Raw genomic sequence first — 13,069 nt, forward strand, 5'->3', positions numbered from 1 at the left:
AGAAATTCACTTTTGGAGTCGCGTCAGGAAAATTCCTGGAGTTCATAGTCAATACCCGAGGAATCGAGGCAAACCCGACAAGATCAGGTCACTGCTCGAGCTTCCTTCGCCCAGGTCGCGGAAAGATGTCCAAGGCTTAACAGGGAGAGTGGCAGCACTGAACCGGTTTATTTCCAAGTCAACCAATAAGTGTTTTCCCTTCTACAACCTGCTCCGAGGAAACAAGAAGTCCGAATGGACAGTAGAGTGCGAAAGCGCATTCCTCGACCTGAAGGCGCACCTGGCTAAACCACCTGTGCTATCCAAGCCCAAGGCAGGCGAGCCTCTCTTTCTCTACCTGGTGGTCACTGAGGATGCAGCTAGTGCCGTACTGGTACGAGAAGAGGTCCAAGTTCAGAAGCCAGTCTATTACATCAGCAAGAGACTTCTCGGGGCAGAATCACGATACCCACTGATGGAAAAATTGGCGTTCTGCCTAATCACGGCCTCGCGAAAGCTCAGGCCGTACTTCCAATCCCACTCAGTACACGTCATGACCGATCAGCCCCTAAGGCAGGTTTTGCAAAAACCTGAAGCATCGAGACGTTTGTTAAAATGGGTGGTCGAACTCAGCCAGTTCGAGATTTTATACACTCCACGAACTGCTATAAAAAGTCAGGCCCTCGCCAATTTCGTGGCAGAATGCATGGGATTCCAGGAGAATCCAGCAGAGGGCTCATCTCAGCTCACCTCGCCCTAATCGTTGTGGAAGATCTTTGTAGATGGTTCATCCAACGAGAACGGCTCCGGGGCCGGAATCATTCTGATATCCCCCGAGGGACATAGATTCCATTCAGCGCTAAGGTTTGGGTTCAAAGCCTCCAACAACGAGGCGGAGTACGAAGCTTTGCTAGCCGGACTGAGGATAGCCAGGGAGTTAAAGACGAGCTCCGTCTGGTGCTTCAGTGACTCCCAGCTCGTGGTAAACCAGGTCCTGGGCGAATATCAAGCGCGGGGACCCAAGATGGCTGCCTATCTGGCAAAGGTAAATGCTGAGCTGTCCGCATTTGAGCGAGGATCGATCGAACAGATACCTCGGGAGCAGAACACTAATGCAGATGCTCTTGCCAAGCTCACCACCTCGGGAGAGATGGAGACCTTGGGATTGGTGCCGATAGAATTCTTGGAAAAACCAAGTATAGAAGGAGATCGGGCGGAGGTCGAAATGATTGACGCTAGGCCGACCTGGATGACCCCCATTCTTGAGTATCTCGTCGAGGGCAAGCTGCCTGAAGGACGTAACGACACACGGCGAATCTTGTATCAAGCTCCGAGATATACGCTGGTCGAGGGGGTGTTGTACCGACGTGGGCATTCCCTACCTCTCCTCCGGTGTGTTCTTCCAAGTGAGGCAAAGGCCATCCTGCAGGAAGTTCACGAAGGATTCTGCGAAGACCACACCGGGGGCCAGAGCCTGGCCTTAAAGGTTCTCAGGCAAGGGTATTACTGGCCGACTCTCTCCAAAGACTCGATCTCATACGTGAAGAAGTGCGACAAGTGCCAGTGATTCGCTGCAGTTACCCGAGCTCCTCCAGTCGAGCTGAAAATGATCTCGGCCCCTTGGCTGTTTGCCGTTTGGGGAATAGACTTAGTAGGCGCCCTGCCCACTGGAAAGGGCGGGGTCCGTTATGCCGTGGTAGCCATCGACTACTTTTCCAAGTGGGCTGAGGCAAAGCCGTTGGCAACAATCACGTCTAAAAAGGTGCTTGACTTCGTGGTTAAAAGCATCATCTGTCGCTTCGCCCTGCCCAAGAAGATCGTCTCCGATAACGGCACTCAGTTCGACAGCGACCTGTTCACCGAGTTCTGTGAAAGACATGGGATTGTGAAAAGTTTCTCCTTCGTGGCCTATCCTCAGGCTAATGGCCAGGTCGAGGCTGTCAACAAGACCTTAAAGGCAAGCCTCAAGAAAAGATTAGATGAAGCGAAGGGGGTCTGGCCAGAACAGCTCCCCCAGGTCCTATGGGCATACCGGACCTCGCATCGGACTCCTACGGGTCATACTTCCTTTTCTTTAACTTTTGGGAGTGAGGCAGTCCTCCCCGTGGAGATAAAGGTTCTTTCACATAGAGTCCAATCTTACGACCAAGATCGAAACCACGAGCTTCTGTGCCATTCCCTCGATCTGGTTGAGGAAAGGCGGGAGGATTCGCAACTCCAGCTCGCCCATTATCAATAGAAAATCGCCCGTTACTTCAACACCAAGGTTAAAAAATGCACCTTTAGCGTAGGCGACTTGGTCCTGAGAAGAGTTTTCCTCGCCGGAAAAGATCCCAAAGACGGAGTTTTGGGACCGAACTGGGAAGGACCGTACCAGGTCATCGAAGTCATCAAGGAGGGAACTTATAAGCTAGCTTGACTTGATGGAGGGGCGGTCCCGCGAACTTGGAACACCGTCCACTTAAAGAGATATTACCAATGATTTACTTGTAAGGCCTGGAAGGCCACTTCTTATGTATCGATGAAAATCATACTTTCACGCATATTTGCAAGTGTAATCCTAAAATAACCACAAAAGACCCTTTCCCAGCTACTTGGGGGGCATATGGTACCTGGATATAACCAGGTCTCCTTAATGACTTAGATGTTGATTCTTATCGATTGACCGTTGTTTTCTTAAAAACGCGAGATATTGATAAGGGTTAACGCTAACTAAGTCCTATCTTGGTTTTAACCGGGTCATAAAACTTAGAAGTTAATTTAAATCTGTTGATCGTTGTTCTTCTTAAAGAGCTCGAGATATGGATAAAAGTTAACACGAACTAAGTTTTCAAATTAAGTTCCTGGTTTTAACCGGGTCATAAAACTTAGAAGTTGATTTAAATCTGTTGATCGTTGTTCTTCTTAAAGAGCTCGAGATATGGATAAAAGTTAACACGAACTAAGTTTTCAAATTAAGTTCCTGGTTTTAACTGGGTCATAAAACTTAGAAGTTGATTTAAATATGTTGATCGTTGCTCTTCTTAAAGAGCTCGAGATATGGATAAAAGTTAACACGAACTAAGTTTTCAAATTAAGTTCCTGGTTTTAACCGGGTCATAAAACTTAGAAGTTGATTTAAATCTGTTGATCGTTGTTCTTCTTAAAGAGCTCGAGATATGGATAAAAGTTAACACGAACTAAGTTTTCAAATTAAGTTCCTGGTTTTAGCCAGGTCATAAAACTTAGAAGTTGATTTAAATCTATTGATCGTTGTTCTCCTTCAAGAGCTCGAAATATGGGTTAAAGTTAACGCGAACTAGGTTTTTCAATAAATTATAACCGAAATGCTTAAAAGCATAAAAGAGCGTAAATTAAAAACGTCAAGGCAAATTGTCTTGAGGTGAAACCACCTCATGCAAAGGTTACAAAAAAAAAATACTTGAAAATGTTCAAAGGCAACAGGGAAAGAACGCCCTAAGCTCCGTCAGATGGCCCCTTGGAGGTCGCTGTCTCACCCTGCTCCGCCGCGCCAGAGGCTTCCCCAGTCTCCGAAGGCGGTGCCTCTTTCTCAAGGCGAGCTTGGAACTTCACCAGCAAGCGCGCCCAAAGGCTCGGTGACATGAAGGAAAAGTCAGCCTCCGGATTGTAAGCCCAACAATGATAGAACAGATCCTGCATGGACTGCTCCGAAGTGGCCCGTTCGGCCTCTAGGGCGACCTGGGCGGCCTGGATCTCAGTCTTCGCAGCCTCGAGGTCCGTCCGCGAGGTAGCAAGGGAGGCTTCGAGCTCCTGGACCTTCGAGAGGGCTTTCTCCAACTCGGCCTTCTCGGTCGCCAAGGCATCTTCAGTCGCCTTAGCCTCCTGAAGGGAAGCCTGATGCTCGGCTCTCATATCCTCGAGCTGAGTCCTGGCCCTGATGATGCTCCGGTGGAGAGCGACGACGCCTTGCGAGAAATGAAAGATAAAATTGCCTTGGAGGAAAAACAGAGCAAAGTGTAAGGGTAAGAGCTTTACAGAGAAAACAGGGCAACTTACCGTTAGGGTCATGCTCATTGAAGACTCCATCACCCCAACCGGGCTCAGTGTCTCAATGGCCCGAAGTTCCTTCTCGGTGAACTTATAGATATGGTTGACGACGTAGTTCGCCGACTCGTACACTGTCCCCCGGAAGGCCTCTGGGATCTTCTCCAGGTCCTGAGGGTTGACTGGGATGCGCACATCGGAGGCCACCACGGCCGGAGTCCCGAGCTCCATTCCTCCGTCCTGAGTAGCGGCTGGAGCTCGCGGAGGTGGTGGAGGCATTTGGCCTGCTCCTGCGGCAGGAAAAATTGCTCCCGTGTCCTGGGCTGCCGGGGTTTTCTCCTTCTCCTTTGCCGGAGACTTGGTGGAGGTCCCAGCGGCGCTCCTGGACCCCTGGAACCTTTTTAGTCTTGGTCCGGCCGAGGGGTTTCCCCCGAAGACTGCGCCTCACAAGCTATCCTCGGGCTGAGACATCTCTTCTGTAAAAAAAAAACATGGTTAGTACAAGTTAGCAACCATACAGACAAGGACAAAGGGTTAAATATAAAAAGTGTGCGAATACTAAGGGAGCCCTACCCCGCGAGCTGGAAGAACCTAAGACGATTATTTCCCGAACTGGCGCAAGTTCTGGGCCCAGTTCTGACTCAGGGCTAGATTCTTCTACATACTGCCTAAGCCCCGGAGCATAGATACCCCTCTGGAGTGATGGCCATGTGCGTAGGTTGGTCTCATACTCCTCAAATAGGATCGACCTAAAGGCTAGGGTGTTATCTACTACTACGGTACCCCTAGGCCGGCTCTCTTGGTGATCCAGCACGAGCCGGTCGACGCAATGGAGCAGTAGTGTGTTCAGGTCCGGATCGCTTCGATGACGATGGACGAGCTGCCTAGGATTGAACCTAGCCAGCCGGGGGTCTGCAATGGCCCTATCTAGACTCCTAAACAAGTAAGGGTTACCTTGGCCAGAAGGACCCGCGGCTGCTCCGGATTGGATCCTCTCCTCGCCCATCCTCTGAGCGACCTCCAAGGTCCTCTTCCTGTTCCTCACGAGCGAAACTTCGGCCACCTCGTCCTCCTCGTCTTCATCTCCCGCGACCTCCTCCACGGTGATAGGTCTGGTGTCCCGAGCTGGGGGCGACCCCCGGGGCCTCTTTAGGTTCAGGGTCTAATTTGGAAAAATCAGCTTGCAGAACACCATCGTCTCATCCATCACGAGCACGCGATAATCCTTCTCACTGGGGGGCAAGCCCGCCAGTGTTTCATATTGGGCCCCGAGGGTCACAGATCTCTCTGTCCTCGCGAAGATGGCTGCAAGATTAGTCTGAGTCAAAATGGGGTACGGGAGGAGCTAAAATAACACTTAAAATGCGAGCTAAGGACGGGAGAAACTTACGAGGATGATTGAAATAGTGGTGCTCGCAGTTCCGGAAACCAGTTGACATGAAGAACTGGTCCTTAAAGTCATTGGGATGGCTGGGCAGCTCGATAATTGCCGCCGTATTGGGAAACCGGGTTAGGTAGTAGAACCCGTCACCTCGCCCCCGCTGGTCGGGGCTGGCTTTGAGGCAGAAGAAATATAAAATGTCTGTAGGAGTGGGGACCTCCCACTCGTGCTTCTGGAACAAATACCTCAACCCTGCCAGCAGACGGTAGGAATTGGGGGGGAGCTGAAATGGGGCCAACCCCACATAGTTAAGGAAATCAGCAAAGTACTGATCCAGTGGAAGGAAGGCCCCTGCCTTAAAATGTTCACCACTCCAGGCCGCGAACGACTCGTCGAGCGGCGCACAGCTCCGCTCACCTTCTGAAGCAGGTCGGGCCACTACGGACGCTTTCCCCAGGGCGATGTTGTGGGAAAGGAAGATATTGTTAATCTTCACCTGGTCGGTTATCTTCGAGACGATCCTTTCCGCCTCAAAGAAGGCGTCAGGGGCCACCTCGACCTCCTTCTCCACTGCCGGCCCGAAGCGGGGGATCGGGGAGCTAGGCATCGCCGCCTTCCCTTTGTCCTGCTGGGAGGCCGAGCTGCTGACGTTCTTCTATGGGAGATTTCTCTTTGGAGCCATCTGGTCGCCTAACGAACAAAAGAAAACATTTCAGAAAAGGCGACCCAAGCATGAGGAAAAAGCAATTATTATTTACACGAGCTGAGGTAAGCCCAGCCCGTGGAGAGTGGGACCACGCGGTTCGATGAACACGCGTCTGTGCTCCCAACCGATCCCCGATTACTCAGGATTCGTGTGTCAGGAGGGTTAGGATAGAATTTGCCTTGGGGGGAAAGGTTCAGTAGGCAGAAAATTGCAAAACCGCTTGTGAGGCGTGTTCCTTAAGCTACCCGGTTTTGCACCCAAAATTCCCAAAACTCCTACCCAGAAATTTTCCCCAGAAAAAGCATCCTGAAACCCATACTCTAAAGCGATTTCCTACAACAAATATACCCTAACCCAAAAAGGCTATCACCCTCCATATCCATAAAACCCAGCAAACCCTTGCATGCGGCTACAGTAAATTTTTTTACCTAAGCTACAGTAACATATTTTCAAAACACACAAGGTCAGGAAACTTACAATGTGTGGCTGGGAGGTAGACGAAGGTGTTGCGTTGGTAAGAGCTTCGTCGGTGTAATAGCTTCCAAAGTTTCAGAGAAATCTGTGCGCCTAAGCTTCTTGAACGCTGGGAGTGGCAGTAGCAGGGTCGAGGGTTTCGTTCTTCTGGAGATATAGAGAGAAGAAGAAGAGGAGCTTGAAGCTTGATGATTGAAAAATTTCGAATGAAAGGGTGGCCCATGCGTAGGGTGGCCACCCCTTTTTATATGCGTAAAGGATCACGTATAGAGGGCCGTTGGATGGCCCTGATGGGGGATCCGAGGTCCTCCACTCGAAATACGAAACGACAGCTGGGCATGGGCTAGGCCATTAAATGCGGTTCTCGTAAGACTTACCGTCACCACCCACGATGTTCCACGTATCAGACGCCTGCATAAAAGGTGGAATGCGAAGAGTTCATGGGGAAGTCCAAAAGCCCCTACTGTGGTCTTATATACGACGTGGTATACCACGAGCAGGAGCTTGGGGGGCAGATGTACGCCCTGGTTTTCCCACGGGCTGATTAGCAAGCCGAGCTGATGACTAATCGTAGTTATCTCATGAACTTCCCTAAGACCGGAGCTTTTGTCGTTAGCTCGAGGAAGCCCAAAGGGCTCCCCTCCATTGTCCAAGACTGGAGCAGGCCCCCTGAAGGCCGAAGGTCGAGTCCAGTATGCAGCTCGCGGTACGAGCTGGATATGGAGCTATGACCCCTTGAGAAGTAAACACACGCAAGGTAAACGTGCATATATCAGGCATCACGTGTCTGATATCCCCCTGACTTCTCGGACACGCAGCAGGAACGTGCGTGTTCAGACACCCACGGTGGGGTTGGGCCGTGCGGCCCATTACTTCCTTACCTATTGATTTGACCACACTTATGTGTCAGGTTTAGGAATTAATCATGAATGTCACAGAATTGATACGACAAGTAAGAAGGTCACGGGATGACCTCCCTACCAACTTCCAGGTGCCTTCTCCTATAAATATGGAGACCCTGGGAGTTGATAGGGGTTGGAAAAATAATCTCTTGTAAGAAATACTTTGTAACCAAATACTCAGTATAGATCAATAATATTGACTAGTGGAGTAGAAGGATTTTAACCTTCGAACCACTTAAAAACCGTGTCTTGAGTCACCCCTTTTGTCCTCTAAGATCATATATCTATTTCGGTTCACATTTAGCACTAATCCTTTTTCTCTCCTTCTCTTAATTACCTGTTGGTGAAGAATCGCGTCAACAAGTTGATGCATTTATACTACTGTCTACACTATCACTTTTTCTATTATTATTTTATTTCTATTATTAACTTCTTTTTAAATATTATTGTATTATATATATATACTAGATACACGTGCAATATGCACGTTTGCTTAGTTTTATTTATAGAATTTATTAATTATTTTTATTAAATTTATATTAATGTCATATAAATTTCAAATAAATATCATATTTTAATCAAATAATTTATTTATTTATGTTTAAGTTTATGTTTATTCTAGTTTTTAAATTTGGGAGTGAAAAAAAGAGATTATATATTATATGTTTAATGTAATATTAAATATTATACGTGGATTTTAAATTTAAGTTTCTTGCTATTTTTTAAAAAAAAAATCAATTTGTTGCTAATTGACAGTAAATTATATTATATGTTTAATATGATATTATTCTAATAAGTGAGTTTAAGTTTAATTAATTTTATTTAATTTATAAAATGTATGATTTTATTATTTTTAAATAATTATCATCGTAAAATATCTCAAAAATATCTTATTTTAATTTGTTTAATTATTTATTATTTTTAAATAATTATCATTGTAAAATATCTAAAAAATATTCTATTTTAATTTGTTTAATTATTTATTATTTGTAAATAATCATAATTGTAAAATATCTCAAAAATATCCTATTTTAATTTTTAATGATTTATTTTATTTTATTTAAGTTGAAGTGTTTATAAACTGCCGTTAAATATAAAAATATTCTGTTAAATATAAGAATATTCCGTTAAAGTTAACATTAAAAAATAAAAAACCGCTAAAACCAAGAATTTCCGTTATCTACCCACTTATCATATAGAAGAGATGTTATGTAGTAATGTAAATATATATCTATGTAGAGATTATTGATATAAATATTGTGTTTAGATGTCATATATATAGATTATTAATATAACTATTTATATATACTATAAAACTATAATTCATTATTTCATATATATATATATGTATTTTTTTAAAACAGTAAATCAATTTTTGTTAAAATTACAGACAATGTATACAACTTTAAAATTAAACAAACATGTATTTCGAGTTGTTTTGACCTAATATATATATGATATACCAATATTATAATGTGTTTGTATTATCAAATTATAATTACACGAGAATTACAAACTATAATGAATGTAACATTACGTTACAATTTGCAAATTATTAAATAATATAAAGAATAAAAATGTTTGATCGATTAAATGTATTTTATTACTAGATATAAATAATGTGTAATATGCACCTTCTCCTTAGTTTTATTTATAAAATTTATTAATTATTTTTATTAAATTTATATTATTATCATCATATAAATTTCAAATAAATATCTTATTTTAATTAAATAATTTTTTTTTGTTTAAGTTTATGTTTGTTGTAGTTTTTGAATTTGGAAGTGACAACAAGAGATTATATATTATATATGTTTAATGTAATATTAAATATTATACATTGATTTTAAATTTAAGTTTCTTGCTAATTTTTTTAAAAAAAGCAATTTGTTGCTAATTCACAGTAGATTATATTATATATTTAATATGATGTTATTCTAATAAGTGAGTTTAAGTTATAAAATGTATGATTTTATTATTTTAAAATAATTATCATTGTAAAATATCTCAAAAATATTATATTTTAATTTGTTTAATTATTTATTATTTTAAAACAATTATTATTTGTAAAATATCTCAAAATTATCATATTTTAATTTTTTTTAATTATTTATTTTATTTTATTTAAATTTAAATGTTTATAAACTACGGTTAAAGTTTACATTAAAAAAAATTAAAAAATCGTTAAAATAAGATATTTAAGTTATCTACATACTTATTATATAGAAGAGATATATATATAGATCTCGCTTTAGTAATAATTAATGTGTGAAACATCTTTATATATATAAATAAAGTATGTATTTGATGAAATTTTTTAGTTTAACAGATTTTGTTATTTTTCTTAAAGTTAACAGCTACAGCTATTAAAATAATTAATTAATTATATATAAGTGAAATAATATTATAACATTATAACCAAACGTCTAAATTAAATTCTTTATTTTATTGTTTATATAATATATTTATGTATACTTTATAATTTGATTTAAATTATCTTCAGATAAATAATTTATATATAATTAACTCAAAATATTAAATGTATAATTTTATATTTATTTAATTGAAATTTATAAGATTTTTTTTAATATAATACAAAGTATTTAATTTAAAATTAAAATATACCATATGCCATATGAATTATAATATATACATTTATCCAAATAAAATTTTAAAAAATTGAAGTGAATTGTAAGCATGTGTTTTACCCCTAGTATATATATGTGTCTATTAATTATGTTGAACTTTATAAGTGACGTGCTAATAATATAATATAAGCTTAATTATAAATTGCAATAAATGTGTTTTTCACTAATAAGCTATGTTTATCTAAAATTAGGAGTATGTGGAAGTAGTGCAATAGTCCTAAGGTTTAAAACAACATTGAAAAGGTTAGATAAATATCTTTTGTGTGTTTATAATTTTTTTATGCATATAAATCTATATATGAATTAAAAAATAGCACTGTAAATACTACTACAAAATCAATGTAAGACGACAGTTTAAAACTTTTGTATGAACGTTCATATATGTTAGTTATAATACCGTTGTGCCATGCACTAATACGGGACAACAATTTAAATAAAAATGTCATCTCTTGTGTTAAATGAGATGACATTTTTTGTACAAGTCACTTTCTGCGATACAAGAGACAACAATTTATGGGCAAGTGTTCTTACATGAAACAACAGTTTGTAGAAAAACGTCGTGTCATGTAGTAAATGAGACAACAAAATGTTTTAAACTAATAATTAGTTAAATTGAAATTGAATTAATTAATAAAATAAAATTTCTAATTTTCATTAATGAAAAAATAAGTTGTTTTACAAAATAAGTAAATTATCAAAATGTGAGTGGTGATACAAACATTGTTACAAATACATATTTAAAGTTCAAGCATTTAGTAGATGATGCAACATTTGAACCTAAACCTTTGAAATTATATCAACACCATTATTGAAGAATTGGAGCTCCTAACATCATTATATGATGAGGAAGAAGCGTCTTGTGTTTCATCCAACTATTTCAATTGAGCAGTTAAACTAATTAGTCACCCCATTTTCTTCCTCTTCTTCTTTTTAACTACCATTTCCAGACCCTCTTCTTTATCATCATCTTCTTCTTCTTCTTTATAATTGCCATTTTAAGGCCTATGATTGAAGCTCGTGAATGACTTTGTGGGTTGGGGATCTGTGTGCGCTTCATCCCTCCATTGTTGCGCCAAAGATGAATGAATCTAATGCTCGCTGAGGATGATGGTCACAGAGAGGACATGACCAAATCTGGTGAAGGTTGGGGACGATGAAGGTTGAAGTTCGCGAATGGCTTCGTGAGCTGGACTTCCGTCGAAGGTGATTGTTCTCAAGCAGAGATCTGGGCAACAAGGAGGCTGAATATGCACAACGGAGGCAAGGAAGCTGAGCTGGATTTCTTGACATTAGAGGTGAACGGCAGTTTGAAATTATTTGCAAAATTCTGGGTTTGACATTATTGTTTTAGTGTGTTTTTTATTATGAAATCTGGGTTCATGAATATCTTTAGTTGGATGATTGAACCTAGGTTGATGAACATGTTAATTTGAACAAATTTCCTTGACTAATCCGAGGAAGAAAAGGTTTGATTGTTGTTTTGTATTTTGTGTTTGGGATTTTGAATGATGAGTATGTGTGTTATTGTTACACCAAGATTTCAAGAATGGAGATTTTGATCTCGAAACTCAGGCTGGTAAGGTGTAAGCTCGAGATTAGTATACTTGTCATGTAAATCAACATTAATGAGAAAGTCAGGGACATTCTCGCTAAGCAGTGAAGGCGACAACATTGAAATTGGCGAGCTCGGAAACTACGTGGTCTAGGAGGAGTTCCGAGCTTATAAGTTAGGCTCGAAACCACAATGACAATAGTTCAATACTTGTATAAATCTCCTGATTTATTTCCTACCATCAGACAAGATAGTTCGAGCTCGAGCATTGTGAGCCCGAAGAGGATGATCTTGACAACGTTACTTGTTGAGAGCATAAGCGAACCAAGGTGTCAAGTTCGCGATGGATGAACGGTCTCGAAGGCGTGAAAGTCTAATGTCCCAGCTCGTAAGCTATGTGTGAACGTTTTTATTATTGTAAAATCCTTATGTTTAAGGAATCAGATGTAATTACATCCCAAATATCATGGGATAAATACGCGTACTTAGTAACTGTATTCATTTAATTGTATTTATTTTTATTGATTTGTATCATAACTCCCTGAAATCTGTGGGAAGATATTCGCTTAACCACTCTATAAATAGAGTGGAACAGTTCATTTGTGAGGACGGAGAAATTTGTATTGGGAAGACTCTGTAAAATTGCTTCTAGAAAGCTTTGAGAGAATTCCAACAAGTGAATAACACAGACTCGTGGACTAGGCAGATTTTAACTGCTGAACCACGTACAAAATCGTGTCTATATTGTTTGTTTCCTTTGGTATTTTTTTTAATTGCTCTTCATTTCTAAGTCGACGAAAAATGGCGTCAACAGTTATGTTTGGGTAAAAATCTGGGTTTGTGTGATAAATTTTGATGATGACGGTGATCTCTATCTTTGTTTTTTTATTAATTAAATTAAAAATTTAAGTTTATTTAAGGTTAATTAATAAGTTTTAATTTAATTTTTTTAATTAATTAAATTTATTTTTAAAACATTTTTTAAATAAAAATTTAAGTATTTCGCACGTGACTCAATATATAATGGACATGTGTATCTTCGCTGGTAGATAACACAGCTAAACTAACGGGCATAATGAATTTACCAATAGAACGGTGGTTTGGGAGGTATTGCCACCAAAAATAAAGAATGAACGATTAAGTGAATAAAAATGTAAAGTTTAGGGGGTTTTGTCGCTAATTACTCTGAAAACATTGGGTATTGGATATGAAATATAGATTATCTTTAATTATGAATATTAAATATTATTTGACATTATTTTTTATTTGATAATCATTGAAAGATGGACCCTTTGGCTAAGCGGGCCAGACCAAGCCTAGGCCCCCCTTAGCTTAAAGGTCCCCAAAAAATAGGGATCTTTACAATTATATACCTATAATATAAAATAATTACAAAAATTACCTGCAAAATTTTATTTACAA

Source organism: Humulus lupulus, chromosome 1 (assembly GCF_963169125.1).
Source record: "Humulus lupulus chromosome 1, drHumLupu1.1, whole genome shotgun sequence".
In the NCBI taxonomy this organism is placed as follows: domain Eukaryota; kingdom Viridiplantae; phylum Streptophyta; class Magnoliopsida; order Rosales; family Cannabaceae; genus Humulus; species Humulus lupulus.